Below are 8,995 nucleotides of genomic sequence, written 5' to 3' on the forward strand. Positions count from 1 at the left end.
ATCATTAAGTGATACACACTGATTGGTTTGTGCTTTCCGGTCAGCCTGCTACTCATACATAGAACAGGAAACTCACCTATAGCTGAGCTGCATGCAGGGGCGTAACAATAGACCCTGCAAGGGATGCCTCCGCAGGGGGGCCCAGAAGCCACAGGGGGGCCGTGGGGGGGAAAGTTTGAGAGACTGACAGCTAAGGGCATGGAGAGAAAAAACGTATTCTGCTCTCGCACCATTGTTATATTGACTTCATGTGTCCACCACACAGATAAGGAATCATACTCACTTTGGAATTTGTACACTGTCCCTGCTCCATAGGGTTCGTAAAAAAAACATCTGTCTCTCACTGCTGCAAAGTTTTGATGACTTCATGTCTAACCTTACAAACAAAGGAGTCACATTTTGAAAGAAAAGTTGATGACTTTCCCTTTTCAGCAATCACTCTGAAAAGATTCCAAGATTGTTATCACACACAGGATAATGACCTTATGGCTCTGATTACTTTTACAACACAGTGGAGTGGACATTGATGTCTTACTTGGCGCTTTGTGTGCGCCAGGAGAAAAGCGCGATATAAATGTTCTGTGTTTGTCTGTGTTTGTTACTGTTGCTGCTTCATTGAGAGCTTTTTGTCTCATACTGAGTCCAAGTTCTTGTAATAACAGTATCAATCAGTGACATTCTGAATGTTTTGCCAAAGTTACAGTAAATACTATATCTTATGTTCAGCATGTCATTGTTGTTCCTCCATATAGCATGTGCTCTCATGTAGTAATATAATAAGGCTGTCTGTGTATGTATGTACTGGGAGCAGAGCTGCAACGAGGAACTTGTTGGCTGCAAGGGGCTAGAGAAAGCCCCAGGTAAGTAGCTCTAGGGGTAGCATAGATTGCCTGACATTTCCTTTAAAGGGAACCTAAACTGAGAGGGATATGGATCTTTCCTTTTAAACAATACCAGTTGCTTGGCAGCCCTGCTGACCTCTTTAGCCGCGGTAGTGGCTGAATCACACACCTGAAACAAGCATGCAGCTAATCCAGTCTGACCTCAGTCAGAGCACCTGATCTACATGGTTGTTCAGGGGCTGTGGCTAAAAGTATTAGAGAAACAGGATCAGCAAGAGAGTCAGGAAACTGGTATTATTTTAAAAGGAAAAATACATATCCTCAGTTTAGGTTCCCTTTAAGTGTAAGTGTTTTTATCTGCATGGGGAAAACACATTGGTCCTCAGTTTTTCTGTGCAGAAAGCGAGGGTGGTGGGGGGGCCCCATCCAAAGTTTCGCAGGGGGGCCCAGTGATGTCTAGTTACACCCCTGGCTGCATGTCTGTAAAGCAGTAGTACCCAGACCTGTATTATTAAGTAGCAAATAGTGCACACTTGTATGATTTCCCCACAGGTCAGCGATATAGTTCAGCATTCCTACAGATTCTTCAAGGAAAATGGTGACAAGCTAAGCACTTCTGTGATTCAGCATTAAAACTTTTATTGGCAATGGCTAAAAGTACTGTATTTTAACGTATGGGAACTTAGAGCCAGTTCACACAGGCATTCGGGAGTGTCGTTTACTGCTGGGATGGATGCCTGCATTGAGATGAATGGGAGTAGTCATCTCCATGTGTTCACCGGCGTTTGCTCGAACATAGCGGTCGATCATAATTTCGCAGATGCTGTGTGTTGCAACCTGCAGGGCTCAAAACACAATGGAAGGATGGGAACCGATTCTGGACACTTCTGCTCAGTTGCAGAAAAGCATTTAGCATTGGCCTAACGTGCTGCCCACCGAAGCCCATGTGAACTGCCCTTTATTGCTTTAATGTGTGTAAGTTAATGATTGAGAGTTTTATATTACTGTGTGAAAGTTGCAGTATGTATATGAGTATGGTTGTTGTCACTTCCTGGGGTGCAGTGTAGGGTGTGAAAGGCCTGGTGCACACAGTACTAAGTCATTCCAATCCATTTTATGATTGGTGCTTGAAAGGTTGAAAGGGCCAGAACAACAGTTTTACAAGCAAGTTCTAGTCGGTTCCTGTATTGTTCGATAGCCCATTAACCCTGATACACACTAGAATGTGCTGAAACAATCAGTGTTTACCAGCACATCCAACTGTCCAATCACTGATTAAAACAGTTATTTATCATTCATTACAGGATAAAGCAACATACACACGCTAAATTAAACTCGGCTGTGGCAGTTGATAAAGACGCCTCAGCCAAGAATCTAGTGTGAATCCAGTGTATGTATTGTGGCTTCCCAATTTCTCCTAAAGATACAGCATGTGGGATTTTAAGCGATCCCTGACGCCTAAGTACCCCCAAGTACATTGTTCTCCCCACTTACCCCGCCAGGTAAATAATTAACCACTTCAAGTTCTGGGGTTTTACCGCTTAACGTTCCTGAAAATGTTGGCATATCAGCCGTGTCACTATTGATACAGCAATAACTTTTATTACCTACTAGTAGACCTAAGCCTGTTTAAAAATGGGCTCTAGGTCTGTGTTTCTGGGCGCGCCCCCGCCGCCGTGCGCACCCGCCTGCTCACCCTAGGCCCTAGGCTTTCTTTGGGTAATATTTTTTCCAAGTGTTTTTTACTTTCACAGGGACTTTGAGGAAAATTACCGGTAGGCATAAATGTAAAATTATGCAATTTTTCATGTTTCCCCCTTCCGAATTTTTACATGGCAAGTGTAGAACACCTCAAAAGACATTACTTGGCTCGTCCTGATTAAAACGATACCATGCGTTCCATATTTCATCACTAGTTGGGCATGTAACGCACCATTGTGGGCAGCCTATGCGTCTGTAGCGAATGCATGCGATCGCTAGGGTGCACTGTTTGGGGACCCCAGTACTGTATAGATGCATTGCTAGGCAACAACATTTTTGATGCAAATATATATATATATATATATATATATATATATATATATATATATATATATATATATATATATAGCCGAGCTATATCCGAGCCGAGCTGTCACCTTAGTGATCCCATACGATCTCTACGGGCAGCAGCCATTACAGATGTCCATGAATCTTAAGGCTAAGTATAGGTGACACAAGAGGTTAATTAGGTAGGGGTTAACACTTAATGAAAAAAACAAAAACACTTTATTTTTTAAAATGTTCAGTTTAAAAAAACAAAAAACTTATTTTTTTTTTGTAACTTTTTTTTGTGTGTGAATGATTGCTGGGTGCAGCAATCATTCACTATTGGATGCATGCACAAGCACGAGCAGTGGGGCGTGCTCGGCTTTTAGTGTTGGACATGAGTCTAACATCCAGGAACCTCTACAGTAGCGAGTTTAGATGTGAGAATCACGTCCAGGAACCTTTAGAGTAACGAGTTTAGATGTGAGTCTCACGTCCAGGAACCTTTAGAGTAGCGAGTTTAGATGTCAGACTCACGTCCAGGAACCTCTAGAGTAGCGAGTTTAATAATAATGGCAGTATTTGTATAGCGCCTTTCTCCTGTCGGACTCAAAGCGCTTGCGAGGCAGCCACTAGAGCGCACTCAGTAGGCAGTAGCAGTGTTAAGGAGACTTGCCCAAGAAACTCCTTACTGAAATAGGTGCTGGCTTACTGAACAGGAAGAGCCGAGATTTGAACCCAGATCTCCTGTGTCAGAGGCAGAACCCTTAACCATTACACTATCCAGCCACTTAGATGTGAGTCTTACGTCCAGGAACCTTTAGGGCTCATTTCCACTTGCACGGCCTGCGTCTGCGAGACACACGCCGGCACTGAGCGGGTGGGCGGGATCTCAGGAGAATCTCATGAGGCGTGCCATGCACAGCTATGAGAATCGCAGCTTCCGCCGCGAATTCTGTGGGGGGTTCTGGCCGAATCGCTACCGCAAGCGATTCGGCCAGCGGCGCCATTCTCCACTATGGCAGAGTTTCCCCGTGCGATTCATGTGCGGGGAAACTCTGCGGAATCGCTGCGGTTTCCGCCACAGTGGAAATGGGCCCTGAGAGTAGCGAGTTTAGATGTGAGACTCGCGTCCAGGAACCTTAAAGGAACTCAGAGCTGAACTATAAACAAAAGATTTATTTATACCTGGGGCTTCCTCCAGCCCCATCCGCTCGGATCGCTCCCACGCAGATGTCCTGCGCTGGCTGCAGCTTCGGGAACTGGGTCCTGTCACTGCCGTCAGTCGGCTCTAGTCTACGCACGAGAAGTGCGCCCTCTACGTATCTCTCCAGCAGCTGCTGACGGCAGTGATGGGACCCAGTTCCTAAAGCTGCAGACAGCGGTGGACGGCGGCATGGGAGCGATCCGAGCGGATAGGCTGGTGGAAGCCCCAGGTATGTATAAATCTTTTTTTATAATTCAGCTCTGGTACACTTTAAGTGGTTAAGAAATCATTCATCAGATCCAAATATAAAATTTGGATCTGATGAATGATTTCATTTACTTGATGGATTATCTTAGAACCAGGTAGTGGCTGAATAGAGTACTGGTTAAGGGCTCTGCCTTTGACATGGGAGACCAGGGTTCGAATCCTGGCTAGGTCAAGTACTCAAAATTCAGTAAGGAGTTCAAGGCAAGGCTCCCTAACACTGCAGGGTGGCCTCTTGAGCGCGTCCCAGTGGCTGCAGCTCTTGAGCGCTTTGAGTCCGACAGGAGAAAAGCGCTATACAAATGTTCGGATTATTATTATTATTATTATTATTATATAAGCAAATTCTGCAAACCTGTTGGAAAAAAACCCAATAATGGTTGTTAAGTGATCAGGCATGCTGTAAATTGATCAGGATCAGTTTCCAGCGGGCCAGCCCATGTGAACCAGCCCTAATAATTAGTTGGTGCATTTTTTAAGGGAGTGCAAGGTCTAAAGTTACACCCCTGACATTCATTGCCATTTCCCAAATCCAGATGTCATGGGCGATGTGCCTTACCAGCTTAAGTTTACAATTACATTTTTTTGCAAGAGCCACCTTCTACTATTGTCATAAATTCTTGTTTATGCAGAGAAACTATGATCTCTATCTTGTTTTAAGCTGACTATATATGGTTAAATATGCCTGCAATGTATTTGTGTGCAATTTCAAGATTTGATGTCCTTGAAATTAACTCTTCCCCTCCTGTTTTCTCCCACACCTCTGTTCCTCTTTGATTGGCCAATATTTTTCATGCTGAGACAATGCACTTTCTATTGCAGAGCAGGGTGGGAGTGCCTGGACTAGGAGGAGGGCGGGCAATGCATACACAATCAGGCAGAGGAGTGTAAGTGAGAAAATAACATTAGGATTGGCTTCAAGATAGACACAGTTAAAATGGAGAATCCTACGAAGGATTTTCTCTTTTTTTTTACTATAGAAAAATCACTAAATCAAAATGTGGACAGTGCAATACATATGTTATGTAAGTAGAGCAAGTATTTATCAACTTATATATGTGTTTTTTTTCTGAGATAGTATGACTGACAGCTCCTCTTTAAGGGGATACATATGGCAGCATCCCTATACTTTTCGCTTCAGGTTTCCTTTAAGAGCACTACATGAAGAGCTGGGCCCTGATTAAGATTACTGTTTTTAATGAAATACATTTTCAAACCCTAGCAAGCAAAGAAGTACTTAAGGTGATGATGATGATGTTATCCATTCAGTCATATCCGACTCTTGGGGATTGTATGGGTTAGCTCTCTCCATGCTGTATGATCTTGTACCATTTCTGCCAGAGCCTTAAAGAGACTCTGTAACATCAGAAACATCCCCTGGGGGGTACTCACCTCGGGTGGGGGAAGCCTCCGGATCCTAATGAGGCTTCCCACGCCGTCCTCTGTCCCACGGAGGTCTCGCTGCAGCCCTCCAAACAGCCGGCGACAGACCCGACTGTCAAATCAATATTTACCTTTGCAGGCTCCAGCGGGGGCGCTGTGGCTGCTTTCGGCTCGGAAATGCCCGATCTCCGTCGGGTCCGCTCTACTGCGCAGGCGCCGGAGACTTGCGCCTGCGCAGTAGAGCAGACCCGATGGCGACCGGGTATTTCCGCCTACTTCGGAGCCGACAGCCACCAGAGCGCCTGCGCAGGAGCCGGGAAGGTAAATATTCACATCGTCGCTGTACGGAGGGCTGCAGCGAGACCCCTGAGGGACCGAGGACGGCGTGGGAAGCCTCATTAGGATCCGGAGGCTTTCCCCACCCGAGGTGAGTACCCCCCAGGGGACGTTTTGACGTTACAGATCCTCTTTAAAGGAAACCAGAGAGGAATAATTAAGTTATTTATACATACCTGGGGCTTCCCGCAGCTGCAGAAACCCTAATCGCTCCCACGCCGAGGTCCTCAGCTTCCTCCGTTCGCCGGTGCGGGTCCCATCCTTCCAGGGGGCGTGGCCAGCCTACGCCAGTGAAGTGTGCTGTGAGGAATAATTAAAAGTTATTTATACATACCTGGGGCTTCCCGCAGCTGCAGAAACCCTAATTGCTCCCATGCCGAGGTCCTCAGCTTCCTCTGTTCGTCGGTGCGGGTCCCGTCCTTCCAGGGGGCGTGGCCAGCCTACGCCAGTGAAGTGCGCTGTTTGCGTATCTCTCCAGCAGCCGCTGGAGAGGTACGCAAGGAGCGCACTTCAGCTACGATTGACTGGCCAGTCGGGCTGAAGTGACGGGACCCGCACCGGCGAACGGAGGAAGCTGAGGACCGCAGCGTGGGAGCGATTAGGGTTTCTGCAGCTGCGGGAAGCCCCAGGTATGTATAAATAACTTTTAATTATTACTCTCTGGTTCTCTTGTCAGCTTTGATGGTGTCAAGCCAACGCGTCCTCTGGTGGCCTTGTCGCCTTTTGCCACCTAGTACTTAAAGTAAGTTGCCGCAAATTAACCTAAATCTGGTATTACTTTTCGTATCTACTTTTTTGTACTTTTAAATTTGCCTGGTGCTGAAAATGAGATGAAAAAAAAACTTTTGTGAGAAAACTCAGGAGAAAAGATAAATGAGTCAGGGCCCTTGATGTCTGATTTGGAGCTCTTCCCTGTCCTCTCTGCAGTCCACAAACCTTCTATAGAATCTCAGCTATCAGCAAGTGTCTTAGGTTACCCAAAGGTTGGCAACCTCAATGACAAGAAAAGCTACTCTTGTAAATCACAGTATGGGGACCAAGGAGCAAGAGTGCTTTGAAAGATGACCTGCAATAGTAGCAATGAGTAGACTTATTACTCAGTAAGAGTTGGCCAACAGGGTGGATAGTCAGATGGGCAGAGGTTCAGCAAAAAGATAAGTAGTTAGAAAGGTAGAAATTTGCTAACAAGGCAGGTAGATGGGCTGAGATTTTGCAATAAAGCAGATAGTCAAATTGAATTTTGGCAGCAAGATGGGACAGGTAGAGATTCAGCAACAAGGTAGTTAACCTCAAAAAACAAGTGTCAAGGTCACAGTAGAAAAGAACAGAACACACTATGCTTAGTTGCAGTTTCACAGCAAATTTTAGTGGTGCTCCTGGCATATATATAGGCCATAAATATGCATGCATGTGTGACTTCTCACACATGCAAATGTCATAAAGCCTTTTGGTGTAAACTTGCGTTCAATGATGTGCACATATGTGCCCTAAAACAACCCCATACCTGAGGTCACATTTTGAGTGATCTCATTGGTTTATACAGCAGAGCTAAGAATGAGGAGTTAAAGCCTTACTCCAGTGTAAGCCTGAGTTTGTAAAGACTTTCTGACCATTCTGGAAAGAGATTTGATCATCTACAAATGTTGAGAACCCTGAATGGTTTGCTTTAAAATGACCTGTAGTAGCTTTGCTACAATCTGTTTACCGGAAACCACAGGGCTAGAGTTTGCAGTGTGTGGAGATGCCACCACAACGATAGACAATCAGTTTTATTATATATGTTCATGCTTTTTCATAAAAATGTTTTAAATTATAAATGCCGCCATACAATACATTAAAACCTGAAAATGTATATAGAGCCATATAGAAGTCTGCAAAATATCGCACTCAAAATTTTACTTTAGAAACTGTAACATTCATTGTAAGTCAGTCGGTTAATATGTGAATTATCTAAGGTGATTTAGGGCTCGTTTCCACTATCGCGAATCTGCATGCGTCCAACGCATGCAGATTCGCACATGGTATGCAAGTGGGTGGGCCTGTTTCCACTGTAGCGTTGGTGATGTGCGTTTTTTTCAGCGGTAAAAAAACGCACAAAAGAGCCAACGATTTCGCCTGCGTCGGGAATCCGTGCGAATCGCCGCTAATGTATTTAATAGTAAAAACGCATGCGTTTGTTACATGCGTTTTTACCCGCGATTTCGCGTGCGATTTCGCACCTTTTTCAACTTTATTTAGCCCTGGCAGTGTCATGGTTAATTTCGCATGGCACCCTGCCATGCGAAATCGCATGCGAAATCGCGGGTAAAAACGCATGCGGAAACGCATCTGCATGCGTTTTTACAAGCGTCGGAATGCGGCCGAAATCGCGTCGCAACAGTGGGAACGAGCCCTTAGACACATTTCTCTTACATAGGATCCTTTTGCAGATAGTGTAATTGAAATCTGTCACCTTGTGCAATTGACTCTTGTGAAATTGTGAAAATAAAAACAAAATTTGTAATCAGAAATGAACTATATATTTTTCGCTGCTTTATGTATATCGGTGACTTTTTAAAAAGCTTTGCTGCATCAGGGAATCTGTTTACTTCATATATCCACTCAGGTTAATAAAGATAACACAATTTGGATTCACTGATTTGTGAAGTGAACTAAAGTTCTCTGACCTAGCAATCTTTAGCAGATCACCCCAGTAATTTGTGACTATATTATGATGTTTCAAATAAATCTTTTTGACTTTCTTAAAAAAAATAAAAAAAAATGATATGTTTATACCAGTTCACCAAAGGTCCATAAAGATGATGTCAGAGATGTCAATAAAATATAAATATATTTGAAAGAAATCTGTTAGTTGCGTATTCATGTGCATAGCAATACATAATAGGCAAATTATCTGTATGATTTATTAAAGAAAAAACAAATCTCATCAGATATT

This window comes from Hyperolius riggenbachi, chromosome 4 (assembly GCF_040937935.1).
Source record: "Hyperolius riggenbachi isolate aHypRig1 chromosome 4, aHypRig1.pri, whole genome shotgun sequence".
Taxonomy (NCBI): domain Eukaryota; kingdom Metazoa; phylum Chordata; class Amphibia; order Anura; family Hyperoliidae; genus Hyperolius; species Hyperolius riggenbachi.